The sequence below is a fragment of the Gouania willdenowi genome, chromosome 1 (assembly GCF_900634775.1).
Source record: "Gouania willdenowi chromosome 1, fGouWil2.1, whole genome shotgun sequence".
NCBI classification, from domain to species: Eukaryota; Metazoa; Chordata; class Actinopteri; order Blenniiformes; family Gobiesocidae; genus Gouania; species Gouania willdenowi.
Window position 1 is genome coordinate 56152 of NC_041044.1, and position 19404 is coordinate 75555.

General features: G+C 38.2%; 1 long non-coding RNA gene across 1 annotated transcript; it reads left to right on the plus strand.

Annotated features, from left to right (window-relative positions):
• The first annotated feature begins 1404 nt into the window (after positions 1–1404).
• On the plus strand, positions 1405–3094 carry LOC114468820 (uncharacterized). Its single transcript, XR_003674682.1, has 3 exons — positions 1405–2791; positions 2867–2927; positions 3018–3094. It is a non-coding gene; the product is annotated as an uncharacterized LOC114468820 (long non-coding RNA).
• Positions 3095–19404: the final 16310 nt, after the last annotated feature.

Genomic DNA, 19404 nt, shown 5'->3' on the forward strand with positions numbered 1-19404 from the left:
CTCCGATCCTTCAGTTTACAGGATGAAAGTACACCTTTTCGGGGCAGCTAACTCTCCCGGATGTTGTAACTTCGGACTCAAACATCTCGCATCTCAAGGCAAAGACAAGTTCAGCAAGGAGACTGTCAAGTTCATCCAAAGAGGCTTTTACGTTGACGATGGACTTGCTAGCGTAACGTCAACAGCCGAAGCCATAAAGTTGGTCAAAGAGTCAAGAGAACTTTGCAAAACAGGTCAACTCCATTTGCATAAATTTGTGTCAAACAATAAAGAAGTGCTCGAGGCAATTCCCCAAGAAGAACAAGTTCAAACCAGAGACCACGACATGGCTCTTGGAGAACCCCACATTGAACGTGCACTCGGGGTACAATGGTGTATCGAGGCAGATGAATTCCAATTCAGAGTCCAAGTCAAAGACAACCCGTTGACAAGGAGAGGGGTGCTCTCGACAGTTGCATCAGTCTATGACCCCCTTGGGTTCGTCGCCCCGTTCATATTGATTGGAAAGCAAATACTCCAGACGTTGTGCAAAGACAAAGTCAGTTGGGACGACAATCTCCCGGACCACATCTTACCACGGTGGGAAGCATGGTTGAGAGACCTGCCTCAACTGGCAGCTCTGAAGATTCCACGAAGCTACTCACAAGACTTCAATGTTGCACAGTATGAATTACATAACTTCTCAGATGCAAGCCTCGAAGGTTATGGTGCATGTTCATACCTCAGAACAATAGGTAAAGAAGGACATATCAGTTGTACACTCGTCATGGGTAAAGCGAGAGTTACACCCACTAAACAAACAACCATTCCAAGACTCGAACTGTCATCGGCCGTGACGTCTGTCCGCAACGCAGATGTGATCAAACGAGAACTGGAAATCAAAAATCTCAAAGAATATTATTGGTCTGATTCACAAGTTGTATTGGCATACATATGCAACGATGCCAAAAGATTCCACACATTCGTTGCTAATCGAATCCAACGAATAAGACAAAGCACAAGTCCTGAAAAATGGCAGCACGTCAGCTCAGAAAAAAAACCCGGCTGATCATGCCTCAAGAGGTCTAAGCGCAATTCAGCTGAAAGAATCAAACTGGTTAAAGGGCCCTGATTTCCTTTGGAAACGAGATCTTCCAGTTAAAGAGGAAATGGTGGGAGAGATCGAAGAAATGGATCCTGAACTCCGTAAATGTCACACGCACACTATGCAGTCAAAGGAAGCAAACCCAGTGCTAGAGCGTTTAAAGAAGTTTTCCAATTGGTCAAGAGCAGTAAAGGCCATCGCTAGACTCAAAGGGTTCATCAAAGAATATAAAGGTATCCAACAAAGAACAAACAAAGTCACAGATCTTGAAAAAAGAAAGGATGCAGAAATGTTTATTATCAAGCTAGTGCAAAGAGAAGCCTTCCCTGAGGAAATACAGAAAATCAGATCTCAAAAGGAAAATTCTCTACATAAGCACGACAGACTAAAACGACTGAACGTTTTTCTGGACAAGTCAGATGTTCTCAGGGTGGGAGGAAGATTATCCCAATCAGCCTTACACTATGACGTAAAACATCCCGCAATTCTTCCCAAAGAATCTCACGTGTCAGCCCTACTCGTTAAACACTACCATGAGCGTGTGCATCACCAAGGAAGAGGGATGACTACGAATGAATTGCGTGCAAATGGGATATGGATCTTAGGATGTGGAAATGTTGTTTCTTCGCACATCTACCACTGTGTTAAGTGTAGAAAATACAGAAAGGCTACAAATGTCCAACAGATGGCTGATTTGCCAGAAGTAAGAACAGAAACAGCTCCTCCTTTTACCTACTGTGGTGTCGACTGCTTCGGCCCTTTCATAGTAAAGGAAGGAAGAAAAGAAGTTAAAAGATATGGATTGTTGTTCACATGTCTATGTTCGCGAGCTGTGCATATTGAAACACTCGATGACTTATCAACAGATGCCTTTATGAATGCCCTTCGAACTCTGATCGCCATAAGAGGTCCTGTCCGACAGTTGAGGTGCGACCAAGGGACAAACTTTGTGGGTGCTAAAAGAGAATTAGCAGAGTTAATGAAAGAGATGGATCAAGAACCACAAAGAGCCATGGGTTGCGAATTAGTGATGAACGTGCCAGCAGCAAGCCACATGGGAGGCATCTGGGAACGCCAAATTCGAACAGTACGGAGCATACTAACAGCAATGCTTGACAACCTTCAAGTAAATGATATTGTTATACTACAGGATGACAACGCTCCAAGATGTAAATGGAAATTAGCTCGAGTGATAGAAACTTTGGAAAGCACGGACGGCAAAGTTCGAAAAGTTAAACTGAAGACCAGTGAGACCACCTTTGACAATAGGAAACCAATAACGAGACTAATATACCTTGAAAGACCTATTCACAAAGTCGTGACTCTACTTGAGGCTGACACACAGGAAAATAGATTTAGACTCTAACCAGGACACTTCTTAGAAAATCACACTGAAAGGAAATGAGTGATTTTAGTGGGAGTGTAAGTGTCGTTGAAATTACTTTGCACTTAAAGACATTATTAATTTTTGTTTCAAAGGCTAAATATTTTTTGTTGAAAATTATTATAATTTATACTGTAACAATATGTTGTATTTTCTAATAAGATATATTTATTTAGCTATGAAGTAAAATTTTATTTATTTTGTGATACACCCTTTATTATCGCGAGGTTTTAGTTTAGTATAAGAGGCTGAGACCTGCATTCACCCGGAAATGCAAGAGACTTTGATTGAGCAACCTGCAGCAGCGAGGACAGCTGCACATGGTATTTTGAGACTATTGTTTTGAATTTTTCTGTAAATGTGTAAGGTACTGTTCTAATTATTGTATGTCAATTTAGAATGCACAAGACTGTTAAGACTATCTGCCCAAGAACCTTCGGAGTGACAGGCGGCCACGAGGTAGTTTATTTTATTTTATTTTATTTAGTACATGTGTTACCTGTGACCAAGTTATGTGTCTAAAGTTTGTATGTACTTCATGTCCTGTAGTTTTCACGGCGTTCATTCACCCAAGTAAAGCGCCCGTCTTTGAGAAGCCGTGCCTGTGTCGTCATTTCGGAGCCACATATAGAATCAACTGCACTTTGTAAAAAAGACAAACAAAACGATGTAATATGTTGTCATTGTTATTTTGATTTTAAAATTTCCTGTTTCTGGATGAAACAAAAAAACTATTTTTTTTTTTTTTTTTTTTTTTTTTTTTTATTTGGTTTTGAAACGAAATAACTAAAGAATGACGGGCAGTGTCGACCCTAACCTCTCTGGTGCCTTAGGACAGATTTTCTTTTGGAGCCCCCTAATATTTTCATTACCACGTAATTGACATTTACATTATTGTTATATTATTATTATTATTATTATTATCAGAATCATTTCTAACACTTACATAGTGGTCGTCACCATAACCACAAAGATGCTTTACATGAGGAGAAAACATGAGCAAAATTACTTTTTTGACATTTTATTTTCTTTTGATAAAAGTGTTTCACAAACACAAATAAAAGAACACAAACATGTAAATACAAGCTAATTTAAATATCTTATTAACAGGTTCAAAATACAAATGATTAATATTATTATAGTAAAGCATTGCACAAAAACAAGATACAGATTAAAGAGAGATAGATAGTGGTGGGTTGGCTCATCAAAGATTATTTTTAATTTAAATACTTATGACTAAAATATTTTACTAATGATATTCATATTTGGAGAAAAGATGCTAAACTTCCAGATTTAACATAAAATTACTAAAATTGCAGTAATGAACACAGATTAATTTAAACAATTACAGTTCACAGAGGTATTGCACAAAGAAACTATTTATTAAAATAGTGTTATTTTCTGGTGGTGATTTATAAACAGCTTTAACCAACACAAGCTAAAAAAATAAACCCATCCATTCTATGAGAGAGATTTGTCTCAAAAATATTCACTAATACATACGGAGCCCTGGAGGTGACATGGATAAAAAAATAAATAAATAATCTCACACTGTGACTTATTTATCTCATAGTGTAACTTACTTATTATCTCACACTGTGAGTTACACAGACTGGTTCTGGGTCAGAGTTTATCATAATGGTGTCGTCCACAGTGCTGGATATTCATCTGTTTATTGATTTTTACTTTTTGACTTAAGCTATAAAGATATTAATGATTTACAGTGTTATGGTCAATTATTATATTCATCATCATATCGTCAAATGTATGTTCATGTGTACAATTTGTCATGTTTTAATACATGACGACTCCATTACTCTTTACACTTTTGAACAGCTGAATCATGATTAAACAATACAGATCGTATTATTCTCAGTGCAGCACAGTCTCTGCCAAGGCCAGAATCTCTGCTCGCATGCAGCACACATTATCATGGAGATAAGGGTGGCGCCACATCTTCCTCATAACATATACATCTTCATCATCCTCAAATCTTTCCACTATTGGGCATCTGACTCTCCCCTCCTCCTTACCCCAGAGTGGAACTTTGCATAAAAAGCTTAAGCTTTGAAACTGTTGGAGCGGGGCGCGGCACTTCCTTCGGACGGACGCTAATTTTGTTTTTACTTTGTTCCATCTTGTACCTTTTTACTTAGCAATAGAATAAACATTTTTTATATAAAATCATCAATGCTTCTCCTGGACTCCATCATTCAACCAGAGCAATGAATCATGTCTCCAAATGAGGTCAACCGTAAATTCAGCCGTAACAATTGGCGTCGACGAACTGAATCCATCTTCTGCTCGGTGGGGCATCGACCGTGGACCAGCACTGGGTCGACACACTTGCCCCGGGGCTGGCCCGCGGTGGTCCGCCCTCGGACAGAGACCGGAGCACGAACCATCGGTTGAACCTCAAACACCAATTCGGACTAAGGTAAAGCTGCCTTTATAAACATATATATATATAAATTTTCATTTACATATATATTCGCTCTGTGTTGATTTTTTTTGGAACCAATCAAGCATTGTATTGATTTTCAGCTTTGAGCTTTGATTTGGATCCTCAGCTGTTCTGTGTTTTGACGCAGTGAATAGCCATGAGAAGGGCTCAAATGGTTGAGGTTCTATGCTTTTTAATGCTGTAGGTTCTCTCTGGTTTTCTTCGGGCTCGGATATTTTGTTTAGGCATAAAATACGGCTGGTCATTATTTACTTTGGTTTTGTTCGGACACCCACAGCCTGTGAGGTCCTGACCATAGATAGACGGGCAACCAAAGTTTCCAAAACATCCCAGCGGTGCCATGATCTGAGTTCACCTCTGTACCGAAAGATTAAAACCCCGAACCTAACAAGAGAGAAGAATACAATAAACAAATAATGTATGCATACGCATATACAATCTTGGTATGATGTGAACTCAGATCATGCCTTTGGGTGAGTTTTACTTCTTTTTTTTGTAGTTGTTTGGCTTTAAGGCTCTCATTTTGGAGAGAGCCGGCTTTGGGGTTTTTTTGTTTTGTTTTTCTCTCGCAGAGAGAGTCTCTCTCTCACACACACACACACACACACACACACACACACACACACACACACACACACACACACACACACACACACACACACACACACACACACACACACACACACAAGAGAGAGAGAGCCAAACAAACACACACGGGCTGCTGTGTTTCTGGTTTTTTTTTTTTTTTTCCTCTCAGAAAGAGGACACATACACACTCAAAGGAGAGGGAGAGGGAAGCCCGCGCACACACAAACACGCGCACGCACAGCGCACGCGCACGCAAAGAGAGAGAGAGAACCACACTCATGAGAGAAACACGCACACACTCAAACAAGAGAGAGGTGGCGCCCCTCACTGGCCAGTTTAGTGCACAACACCCTTGTGACACAACATTGTGATTTCTCACTTCTCCCCTGCCTACAGAATAGTGCCATTACACACAGACACTATTTTTATTTTAATTTTAAATTTTATTTTGATTTCATGTTTGATGGGTTCACTCTAAAATGAATATGAGCAACACACACTCAAACACACACACAGATGAATACAGTATTTCATTTTATTTTATTTTAATATTACTGTTACCATCATTATCATTTTTTTTATTATTTAATTGTCAGTTTCTGTTGGCTTTGTGGTTGCCCCCCTGAAGAAACGACATCTTCAATGAAAGAATGAAATCACCTTCAACTCTTACGCTAATGAAATGTCAACATCATTCAAAGGACCAAGCATCAGAAGGAAATGGACAATCAAAGGTGTGTGACCTTTCAGGACTCAAGGACTCAACTCCCATTCAGCAAAACAATGCTGAAATAACTCGCTCAGTCCCAAGTCAACTCTTCATCGTCTATGAATGGGCCGCATGCCAATGCTGGATTAACACATCCTGCCCCATCATCAAAGACTGAGAACCTGTGGGCGTCGGAGTGGACACTCCCCCACCAATGAGTTGCGAGTTAAATGCCACGACTACTGCCTGAATGATGGGCAGCAACTGCAGACTGGTCACACGTCTGCGGGAAATCTTCACCAAAAAGACACTGTTTCAAAAGCCACAAGGATACCAAGCCACAAGAAGTCCACCACAGCCTTTGGTGGTAGTGCTAAATCACTTTAGCCTTGAACTTTGGCATGGAGGGGGACAACTAGCAAATAGCCAACAATACTAACCCCTCTATCTTCTGACTGTGGACTAGATTATTTTGTTTTCATTTATTCTCTCACACGCAGACAGACCAGACATACAGTCACACACCCACATTCATAACTATGAGAAACACAGGACCACCAGAACTTCACACAGAACCCTTCTGTTTGCCACATGAGACCATGTGTGCCCATCATTTATCTTTGCTCATTTATTTACACTGCTTTTGCCTTTATGAGAAAAGAACAAACAAAGGGGAAGAAAATAGTGTTACTGATAAGGTTGTTTTTGTTTGCTTTTCTTTCATTTATTTTCTTGATTGAGGGGAGGCCCCCACAATGCAAGATATGGTTACATCCGCTGAAGAAAGAGCCCTCTGTTGCCTCAGCTTTTGGAGCTGAAGTTTTAATTTTTATTGGCCATGATTTTTTTGAGCTCACACGTTTTTCTCCTTTGTTATTTCTGAACGATTCTTCTTTTTCTCTTTTGTTTTTACTCAATTTCAGGAAAATTGAGACAGAGATTGAGGACTGCAGCCTCAACCAAGTTTACATTTTGACATTTTTTGACCGATACCCTCGTAAACAATCTGTACCTTACCCTTTTTGAAGCTGCTTGCGACAGACAGCCTAGTTCAACATTCATTGTTTTCATTTTGCGCGCCTCCCCCTTACCGCGTCGGACTGTCTGGCCGGCCCAAAGCCACTCGACAGCATGGGGGGGGGGGTACCAAATTTTTCCTGAGAAAAAAAATGTCCCATTAGTTGCTATGAGTACATAGGCAATTACTTTTCAAACAAGAAGTCCTGGTTTAATGTGCAGAAAAAGGATAAACCTTGCTAGGGAAAGCGCTCTTTGGGGGATCCACCTGATTTGATACATGCTTGGTAACCGAATACCGTTCTGAACAAATTTCTACGTTCCCTTAGAGTGAGGGTTATTAGAGGTTGCGTGCTCCGTTCAATCTTAGAGGTGCCCAATAAAAGTCCTGACAGTTGTGCGAAATTTTCCTTCAGTTTGGTACTGTTGTGAATTATCTCCCAAACTCTTATTTTCAAGAGCGGTGGTTGAGCCCTGCTGATTCAGAGATTCTTTTTTACATTTCTGGAGACGGACGGCGGGTGAATTTCCCGCGGTTTGGTACCGCGGTTGAGTTTGTTGAGTTAGACACGGCTGTGCTATTCCTGCCTGATCAGCAGATGAGCAGACTGTCAGTACCACGGGCGATAATCTAAGACTCCACCAAGGCGGAAATAAAAAGGAGCGTACCTCTTAGTAATCAGACGATACCAGTAAAAAGCAATTAATTAACACTAAAAGGTTGCCAAGCATGGGGGGGCAATAAGAGCTCATTGACCCCGAGAGACGAGGTGGACTGGCTATCGCCATTGGTGGGTTAGATGAGACCTATATTCTACTTAGACACTATGCAACAAAACCTTGTGAATGCATGGACGTGAAAATTGAGGCATGAACGTGTGCGGTGCATGAGTGACTGAATGATGACACGTTACGTATGCCTGAGAGAACCGCGTTGTGAGTGCGAATGTGCCGTGGACGTGTCATTGAGTGATTGACCGATGAATGGCTGTTTGACTACACATGTTCCTCTGTTTCACCTTCTTTTCCTCCTGGGTTCTGATGCACTAGATCTTCTCCCTGTTTTTGCCAATTATGTAGTGGGGTGTTCAGAAAACACTGCTGCTTGTTAAAAATTATGGTTTTAGGCCTTGGGCCTTCTAAAAAGTTACCAGGTTTTAAAGGTTTTTTTTCTGGGTGTTTAAAAACACCAAACGACGTTTTTTATATATGATACCACTTTCAGTGGAATGACTGGCTTTGACCTTGACTGACCTTACTGTTCATGTTCAGTGTCCATGTTTTTGTTATTATATGTGTATACTCGTTGTGGTGTGCACTTGTCTACGTCTTCGTCTTAGTTGTTGTTATTATGTAGCTTTTTCCAAAATACAGGTCGCTGTAAGGAGACGAATCAGATCCAACTAAAGAAAAGAGATATTTTAAATTATCCAGTTAAGTCTTAATGGTTTCCTCTCTTTCTGTTTCTGAGTGTTTCCTAACAGAAAATGCCACCGCCTTCTCGACTCCGATCCTGCCTCCCTTCGCCGCCATGCCTGGTCACTGCTCTTATGATGAAGGATGAGAATTAAAGGGAAGTATTGTCCATAACTGTAACTGGGAAGCAAAGGGGAAATAGATTGAAATAGACACGTGACAATATGACATATTGTGGATGTCCTAACATAATATCTATTCCAGAGACTACAGAGACTTCCAATCCAACTGCGAAAGTGGGGACAGATCTTCAAATTTCCAAAGGGAGCGTACAGTTGACCCTGGCTTTGACCTTTTAAGGCTGAGGAGAAGGAGGTCGAGGAGGTTGGAGGGCACAAAGGCAGGCGGACACAAGAGAGAGGAAAACGGAGACACATCCAAAATGATCAGATAAGTGATTTTCCAATGATATTTATCATATGGTTTTAAGAATCCAAATGTATTCTTATGTAAAAAAGGGAAGGGAGGGGCCAACGTCCCTCTGATTTTTGATTTATATTTTATCATAGGAAAATATACCTCAAACCCTCCAACTATTTTCTTCTTGTTCCACCAGCACTTAGCGTGCAAGAGCATAAAACACCTTCACTGGGTTTAGACTCTTTTAAGGGAAAAATTTAAGTTCTCAACATTGGGTTGGTGGCCCAATCTGGGTCGCCTGAGATTTAAAAAAGGGTCCTCCTGAAATTCTTGATAATTGATTGAAATAAGAGATAGTTTAAAGTTAAGTAACTTCCAAGCATTTAAGGAAGCTCTCCAAACCGTGCTGGGGCTCGTCACCCCTACGAATGGGATAAATACAGAGAGCAAAAGACAATATGATTGTTCGACTCAACTTAACTTTAATTCTGTCTAACCTTAAAGGGCCAATAATCTTGCTAAACTCTGGTTCAGACACAGAATAGGAGACACTTTTGCCACCAATTGACCTTCAAAATTAAGTAAATTACATCTCAAATAATAATTATGAGGGAAATGAATGAAATAAATGAACTGACAAATTCAGCTCTATAAAAGAATTAGGCTATGTGAATAGGTGTGGAGTGTTAACATTATTCAGAATAAATAAAGGATAGAATAAGATTTCTCCTTCACAAATTAGAGACAGCAAAGAAAAAATAAAACAAACAATTTAAATAAATAAATAACATTATTTATTTATTTGGTTAAACTCATTTAGCTTTCTCACATCTCCATGTCTCCCAATTGTATGTATTCATCTTGAGAAGACATGTAATCACACTCCACACTTCTCCATCTGACTTGCATGTACTTCTCCGTCCGACTTGCATGTCCTTGTAAACAGTGGTTCTCAAATTGTTGCTTCTCACCAGGTAAGTAGATGTACCACAGATAATCACTGCAACTCCAGCTGTGCTTCTTCTTACTCCAGGAAAAGAAAATCGAATTAATACTTCCTGCTTTTCTTTCAGCCTCATATTTTCCCACTCGCGTGCGAATGGGCTACAGAGCTAGCATGGCTAAAAGCTCACTAACCCACACCTAACCATTGTGTGATTGTGCAGCAGCACCTTTTAGGATCTGAAAAGCTCTCAGATCCTGACCTCTGACCTGTCTCTGCCTTCCTGGCCATACTAACTATTCATTTAGTCAGTTAACTAAACCTAACACCCCTAAAACTTATATTCTATTCTATTCTATTCTATTCTATTCTATTCTATTCTGTTCTGCTCTGTTCTATTCTGTTCTGTTCTGTTTTGTTTTGGGTGAGTTTTGTTTTGGTGTTTCCCCCCCCCCCCCCCCCCCCCCCTTTTTTTCTGTCCAGGTACCAGCTAAAGCCTACCAGGTACCAGCTAAAGCCTCAGTAGTGGGATCGCGCCTGTGTTCAGGTACCAGCCAATCCCAAGAGTTTTGTTTTGGTGTTTTTCCCCCTTTCTGTTCAGGTACCAGCCGATCCCAAGAGAGGTTGCCAGGTGTGTGGAGACTACCCTTCCTCAGACAACAACCAATCATCTACAACGCCGACCGAAATGAACGACCCACACGGCAGTGAAGGTCGCAGAGCGGGCGACATGGATCCAAGATGATTGCCGAGACCAGGTGATGCTGAGACGGAGGCTGACCGAACAATGAAGGGGGAACCGACAAGGCCACTGAGACACACACAAGAAAACGCTCTAGAACAAAGGCCTAGCTTTGTTTATAAGCCACACCAAATGCTCATAGCTAGGTTGAGGATGGACAACCTCACACCTAGCTGCAGGAATACAGTCATAAACCCTTCTGCTACGATTGAGGAAAATACTCAAGGTTCTTCACTCATGATGCCGCCAATCAAGTGCGGTGATTCTAACCATGGCTATTGGTTACCCCAGTAACCACTGAACTCAGCCGATGAAGACGAGTGATGTCCTTGATGCAAATGATGATTTTTGCTTATCTAGATGTAATAAAGGATGATTTTTGATGATTCATGCCATTGATAATAATGATGAAGTTTATTTCCACATTTTCTTGATATATCTGTGCCTCACAAAAGTTAACCCTGAATATAATAATTTTGTTTCTTGATTTGGTCGTTGATGCGACCAAAAGTGGGGAATGTTATGGTCAATTATTATATTCATCATCATATCGTCAAATGTATGTTCATGTGTACAATTTGTCATGTTTTAATACATGACGACTCCATTACTCTTTACACTTTTGAACAGCTGAATCATGATTAAACAATACAGATCGCATTATTCTCAGTGCAGCACAGTCTCTGCCAAGGCCAGAATCTCTGCTCGCATGCAGCACACATTATCATGGAGATAAGGGTGGCGCCACATCTTCCTCATAACATATACATCTTCATCATCCTCAAATCTTTCCACTATTGGGCATCTGACTCTCCCCTCCTCCTTACCCCAGAGTGGAACTTTGCATAAAAAGCTTAAGCTTTGAAACTGTTGGAGCGGGGCGCGGCACTTCCTTCGGACGGACGCTAATTTTGTTTTTACTTTGTTCCATCTTGTACCTTTTTACTTAGCAATAGAATAAACATTTTTTATATAAAATCATCAATGCTTCTCCTGGACTCCATCATTCAACCAGAGCAATGAATCATGTCTCCAAATGAGGTCAACCGTAAATTCAGCCGTAACAACAGTCAGGACAACTTTAACATGAGTGACAGACAAATCCTGAAAATCCTCCTTATATAGTCCAGTCCAGCTGATTGTCAACAACTCACAGTCGTGCTCAACTCTACTGGTGCAGCAGATCTCCCTGATTGACATGATGAGCTGGACATGGCTGTGCACTTTGTACCAATCTGTAACAGTATGGTAAATCCCCCAATAGATCCCCTGGAATTATCAAACATTTTGGCCTCAGTAAAAGATAACCAACAATTTGATCTCATTTCACATTTTGTTGCTTTTTTCCTGCATGGAAACATCAGTGACAGTGAAAGAATCTTGTCAAAAAATTGCAAATATGGTGAAAGCTGCATTTTTTTTGCACTAGACAAATGTTTTGTTAAGACCTTGATGTACTTTACCACCATGTAGACCCTTATTTGTGTAAATGTGGACAGAAAAACAGAAACACTTTACGTGGAGAACGATTAAAGACTCAGACTTTCTCAAATTCAGCCCAAAATAATACTGAAATAAAGTACATATTAAAAATACTAGTTAATTACAGTGTTTAAGTGGATTAAATTAAAGCAGAATTAAGTGTTTACAAGATAGAGGAATTATTTAATTCAGAAATGAAATCGGAATAAACCAGCCACCTAATTCAGATTTAAGTTTAATTTGGAATTAAATTTGCATTAGGAATTAAATGTTTACAAGGTGAAATTAAAGAGGATTTAACTTTTATTCTGAATTAAAGAAAAATTAAAGCTCAAATGTAAACGTGGCCAGTGACAAAAAAAAAAAAAACTAAGCTGATTGAATAAATAAAAGTACTGAGTAATAAGGACATCAGTGGAAATGTAAAATAATCAAATAAAAATAATACTCAAGTCAAATGTCAGTACATTAACTTAATGTGTTCACACTGTACGTATACATGTACAACATAGGAAACAGTTTGTTGACATTACTTAAAAGTGAACGGTTGCCGTGGCAGCAAGATGAAAGAGAACCAAACAAAACTAAATGTTCAGTTGCTTCTCTCACTACAAGTGGTTCAGTAATAAAATATCTCTGAGTGTCTTTGTATCAAAAAGTAAAACAAACATTTTTGTGAAGTTTGAAAGGTTAAATAGTAAAGACCTGAGTGAGGAATGGCTGCTACAGGTAAGACACAATTTACAGACATAATATGATTTTAATCTGCTAGGATGAAAAAACACTGTAGTCATTGAAGGAATCACTAGATTTTCTTTCAATAAATAAATAAATAAATAACAGTATTGATTGTCCTTAGAAAATACATTAACTTTGGTTATAATATTTTAAAAATATTTTCCTTCAAAAATAAGTTTAATATCTTATGTAGATGATAGTGTTTGAAGCAGTTTGAGAGCTTTCAGAGCCAAAGGTGTGTGTGTATGTAATACATAAAATAAGGGTGTTTGACTTCAATATTTACAGAATAGATGTGATATATCAGGAGGAGCTTCAGACTATTTATTACTACTTAATAAGTTTTTACTGTAAAAAGTAACATGGCTCATACTGTGAGTGTACCAACAGAAAATGAGGATGTCCTACACATGCAGTCAATGCAGAGACAGGACTTCACATATGAATCAGATTTACAGGCCAGCTATTTTTATTTGAACCCAAACTTTAGAAGTGACAGAACAAGATGTGATTTCCATGTTTGTGTGGGTCTTAGTGTTGAAATAGTGAATGTATTGATGAGTGTGACAGACTAAATGTATTATAGAACTGGGATAACCCATATGAGAATCAACTGAAACTATTTATTATCAGAAATTAAGCTATTTCAAAAAACTAAGCTGACAGCAGAGAAAAAGTAATAATAAAGGCATCAATAGAAATGTAGTGTAAAAATGATCCCAAAAAATACATACTCAAGTAAAGTACATATACTTGAAAATATTAGTTAAGTACAGTATTTAAATACAATAACTTAATGTGTTCACACTGTACGTATACATGTACAATTTAAGAAACAGTTTGGTGACATTACTTGAAAGTGAACGGTTGCCGTGGCAGCAAGATGAAAGAGAACCAAACAAAACTAAATGTTCAGTTGCTTCTCTCACTACAAGTGGTTCAGTAATAAAATATCTCTGAGTGTCTTTGTATCAAAAAGTAAAACAAACATTTTTGTGAAGTTTGAAAGGTTAAATAGTAAAGACCTGAGTGAGGAATGGCTGCTACAGGTAAGACACAATTTACAGACATAATATGATTTTAATCTGCTAGGATGAAAGAACACTGTAGTCATTGAAGGAATCACTAGATTTTCTTAAAGAAGTACAGATTATCATTAGAAAATATGTTTACTCTGGTTTTATTTATTAAAAAAATGTATTAAATTTTTCTTCCCGAGAAAAATAAGCTCATGATTATATATATATATATATATATATATATATATATATATATATAATATTGAGCTTATTGAGTTTGAGCTCAACTCAAACTCATGTTCTCACACCTTTTCTGTGTCGAATAATTGAGTAAATGGGCTAAAGTTGTAGACAGAGGCTGTTAGGGGACTTTCTAGAGAAGTGCTGCACCTCGTTCTGTGTACCCCTCACCCCACCCTACCCGGTCCAGGACGTCTCCTCACACAAAAGGTCTGTTTAGGATTTATTTCAGTAGTTTTGTGGTTCTGCTCATGTTTTCATTCAGTCTGTGGATGTTTTAGCTGTAAAAAGCTGCTCACGTTTATGTTTTGTTTCACGGTGTTACAGTCAAAATAGTATCCAGATAATCTGGTGACTGACTTTCGACTGTGATGCTGGTGTGAGGAACAATAGATGTTACAACTTCTACCATTTGACAATTTTACAAAAAACATTTTTACGGGCAGTTTATTTTGCACTTTATAAAATCTTTTAAACGAAACGTCATCGACACACAAATTACACCACTGCTATCAGTGTGAGGTGGAAAACATGATACATTTTTATCAAACGCAGCAGATTAAAAGACTGTCTGTCAGTCGTTCTGTGTGGTGTTTTTCATATATATATATATACATCTGTTCAATATATAATATTGAACAGATCAATGTTGACAGGTTGTCATGGCAACTCAGGCTAAGATGAAAGCTGCAGAATCTCCATCATTCTACAGAATCTCCTCGTGCACCGTCATTAACGACTAAAGTAGCTTTAATAATATTGATTAACGTTGACCAGCAGATGTCATCAGTGAGCAACGTTTGAGAACAAAGTGAGTATCTAACAATAATAATGTCAACTTTAATGACTAATATAGTGATTTTCCAGAATCCTGTGAGTAAATACTGCTTGTTTTATTCTAAATGTATTTACATATTTATTAATAATCTTGTGTGAATGAGATGATAATGTAAAGATCTTTGGAACAACTTTGTCATAAAAGCTCTATTTAAATCTGTTCATTTTAACATTTAACATTTAGTCTGAATTGGATCATTTTATACTGTGTGCGTGCGTGCGTGTGCATCAGTTATTTCACCACTAGAGGGCAGAATATTGTACAGTATTAGAAGCTATCAAGTTATCATGAACCTATGATGTTTCAGACTCTACAATCCCTGTCATCGTTGGTCTCGTCCACAACAACAGAACAACTGCAGCTCTTCACCAGAAATGGCCGTAGCTTCACAGACACATAAACGTTACGTGGGAACTGGTCTGCTCAGTATTTTGGTAGTTTAGACGTGTTTCAGGTGGACGCTTCAACATGTTGTTTAGCTCAGGACCAGGAGGGGTGCTGGGGTGCACCAAATGAACGGTCCCCTTTAACATTTCCCTTTACCTCACGATGACAGTGTTTCATTCACATTATGTCACTTTCTGCATTTAACAGTGGATTTTATTTTTATTGGTAGATTCTGTCATTCTGTCTATGATTCTATTAACACAGATATTATAGGACCATAATTAGCCATTCATGAGCTCATTACATTAATCCTGTAAGAACAAAGTCAAACCTCAAAGTCAAACTGTTTCCACTGAAGACCTTCATTTACAAATCAATGGGAATTTAAATTATTCAGCCACAAAATCTAAATATTTTCCTCCACATCATGTGATCTCTGAACAAACTGATCATTTTAGTCAATTTCAAAGTGATGACACTGCAAATATGGATGAATATTTCTAGATCCTTCATGTTCATTCTGTCTCTTTTATCCTTCAGGTGGAGCTGATTCTATGCTGATGTTACAGGTGAATGGAGGATTGTGGAACCACTCAGCCGTGATAGCAAACATGGACTCCTTAGAAAAGGTGAGATATGAGTGCATTAAAGTATTTCAGCAAACGTGGAACAAAACCAGTGAATTTGATCAGAGACAAGTGCTAATGTCCATCCTGTCACTGAGCTGTGGAGGCAGTGATGCTTTGGTCAATGTTCTGCTGGTAAACTTTGGTTCCTGAAGTCCATGTGGATGTTCTATTGAAGTTGATCTCCTACTGAAGCCTAATGCTATGTCTGATCCATCTTTAACAGCCACTGTTCTTTCTAGGAACACATTTAGAAACAAATGTTTGTTTGGTTCCTTCTCTGTGTTTAATCTCTAACTGTTCTACAGGACTCTGGAAGCCAGAACAAAGTGACACCTCAACGTTCTCAGGACGATGAAGCTCAGCCACAACAAAGAAACAAATCTAAGAGAAAAACTTCAGAGCAAAGAGTTCAACAGCAGAGCCAAGCTGGAGTTAAAGCTAAACATACATGTGACCAGTGTGGGAAGGCCTTTAGCTTTAAATCAGACCTCACTAAACATCAAAGAATCCATTCTGGAGAAAAGCCATTTAACTGTGACCAGTGTTGAAAGGCTTTTAACCACAGTTCTACCTTAATAAGTCACAAAGTCGTTCATACTGGAGTTAAAAAGTTTGAATGTGATGAATGTGGAAAGACTTTTAATCATTCTGGAGATCTCAGTCTACATCTCCTCATTCATCGTGGAATCAAAGCTCACAGATGTGAACAGTGTGGAAAGACTTTCACACAAAGATCAGATTTAACGAGTCACATGCAGACTCACTCCAGAACAGAGTTGTATCACTGTGACCACTGTGGGAAAATATATAAACACAAACAAACCCTCACTGAACACCTGAGATCTCACACTGGACATGAAGTGTGTCCCTGTGACCAGTGTGACAAAGTTTTTACAACATATGGAGATTTAAAATGTCACCAAATCAGCCACTCATCAGAAAGACCTCATAAATGTGACACATGTGGAAAATCTTACAAGTACAAATCTCACCTTAATCACCACCAACGAGTTCATGAGAAGAATGTTCTCAGATGTGATGAGTGTGGGAAGACCTTCAGCACTTCATCTGTTCTCCACTCACATCTCTGTGTGGATGGAGACATGGAGCAGGAATCATCTTCAGATCCCAGCGACACACGGATGGTGACGACACCTTCTGGTTCCAGTGTTGGACTGAAGAACCCAGAGATCAGGCTGCACAGGATTCCAACATAAACCTGCTGTCAGCTGGAAAATGGACACCAACAGTTCAGGAAGTTGTTATTGTTGAATAATGTTTAGTTGTATTTTGTATTGTGTCCATAGTTTAATGTTTGATTTATGTTGCTGCTGCCTGTTGGCATGTTAGACTGTTTATTGTTCCAAAGTTTGTTGTTTGTTGTTTAAATAAATAAATGTGACACATTGATTCCGGTGCTCATTGTTTTTTTACACTGTGATTTTCTTCCTTTGAATCATCACTGAATGAGTACAAATATCAGGTAATTTAAAACGTATATTAAATCAAAATCATAAAGATGAGACAATAAGAAGAGAGTGATTTTAGTCTTAGATTATCACAAAGGTCATGATAACCACAAACACATCTTTTAGAAAGAAAAACACAGTAAAAAGGTTTTTCTAATAGATTATAAACAGTTCTTAGAATGTTCTGTAAGAAGATGATTTGACGATTAGAAGAAGAAGAATTCTCTTCAGAATCCACCAACATGTAGGAAAAGCTTGTCCATCAGGAAGAACAGTTTCACTGTGTTGACCAGCGTTCCTGGTTTACTCCTTCAAAGTAACTAAATACTCTTGTTCTGTTGAGCAGCTACACTCACCTACTTCATCAACTCCCAATCCTCTCAGTGAGAGGGGAATTAGCTCAAATGGTAGAGCGCTAGCTGCTCAAAGGCAGGGGACAATGTTTACACTCCCTCACACAAAGGAAAAGATGCAAAAAGCAATAGTGAAATATCATAGACAGTGTCACCTGTACCTCTATATAGATATTTATGGTGTATTTTAACAGTCACCAGACGTGCTCCTTGCTGTGAGCTGGACTCAAACCCACAACCTGCTGCCAACACAAAGCCTGGGTCACACACACTCACAGCAGGATAATAATAAGATTATTATACCTGTGTAAGTGAGAGGTTCCCACATCCTCCAACTGTGTTTTTCTCACTGTAACATATCAGGAAAATGTGTTTTAATTTTACATTATCAACTACATTATAATTGTTATGTATTTGTTTGAAATGTGCTCTTGTATTAATATGTACTTTTAGATTAAAAGTGACAGTTAATATAGTCTACCATCAAATATCTTTATTTGTTCTGGTTTGTAAACTGGACATTTGAAAAGGGTAAAAAAAATACAAATAAAATAAAATACAGAAGATACTTATGTAAGAACTTTTAGAAAATAAAAACCAGTAATATTTATTGAATTATGTCGATCAAAGTGTAATAAATGCAGTTTTTTAAAAAGGAAAATAATTTATTATAATGTACATTATACTGTTGTCATGTTTGTACTCACCTTCAAAAATTAAGAATTAAAAAACTAAACTTAGACTTTAGATAAACATATTAGAAAAAAGACAATTTAAGTTTTTTCATATTTTTTATTGTGTAATGTTTCTTCATGCACCATTATCTTCCCTCTTTCTCACTGTACTGTGTACAGGACCATGTGTGTGTAAATATCTCCTATTGTTTATTACCCTGTTTATTTATCTACTGCTGCTGAAACACTGCATATTTCCTCTTTGTGGGACAAATAAAGGTTATATTGTTTTATCCTAAATGTAACGCTTAATGATAAATTAAAAATAAACAGGTACACATACAGTCATTTACTTGGGCAAACAATGCAAAACAAATCCTCTAAACAATTTACACATCTTAACTACAACTGTTAGTGTATAGAGGTACTGTTACTTTAACAGATGTATTCATGTGTTAAACTTAAAATACACTGGTGTGTGTGTGTGTGTGTGTGTGTGTGTGTGTGTGTCTTTTCTAGCATCATTTAAAGAAAAAACTGCAAACAGGGTTGATATAAAATATAAACACAGAAAGTAGAGAGAATATACAATTATTATTTTCAAAACTCATTTTATTACACATTTTTGGCATTCAATTAACAAAGTTTTCCACACTTGGTACATACAGTAAGTATGTGCAAAAAACAGGATCAGGGATAAAGCAAGACAAAAGAAAAATGACAATAACAGTATCAAAAATAGTAATAGTAGGATTAATAGCAACAAGTGTTAAAGGGGACATATCATGCTTTTAAATCCTTCCTTTTT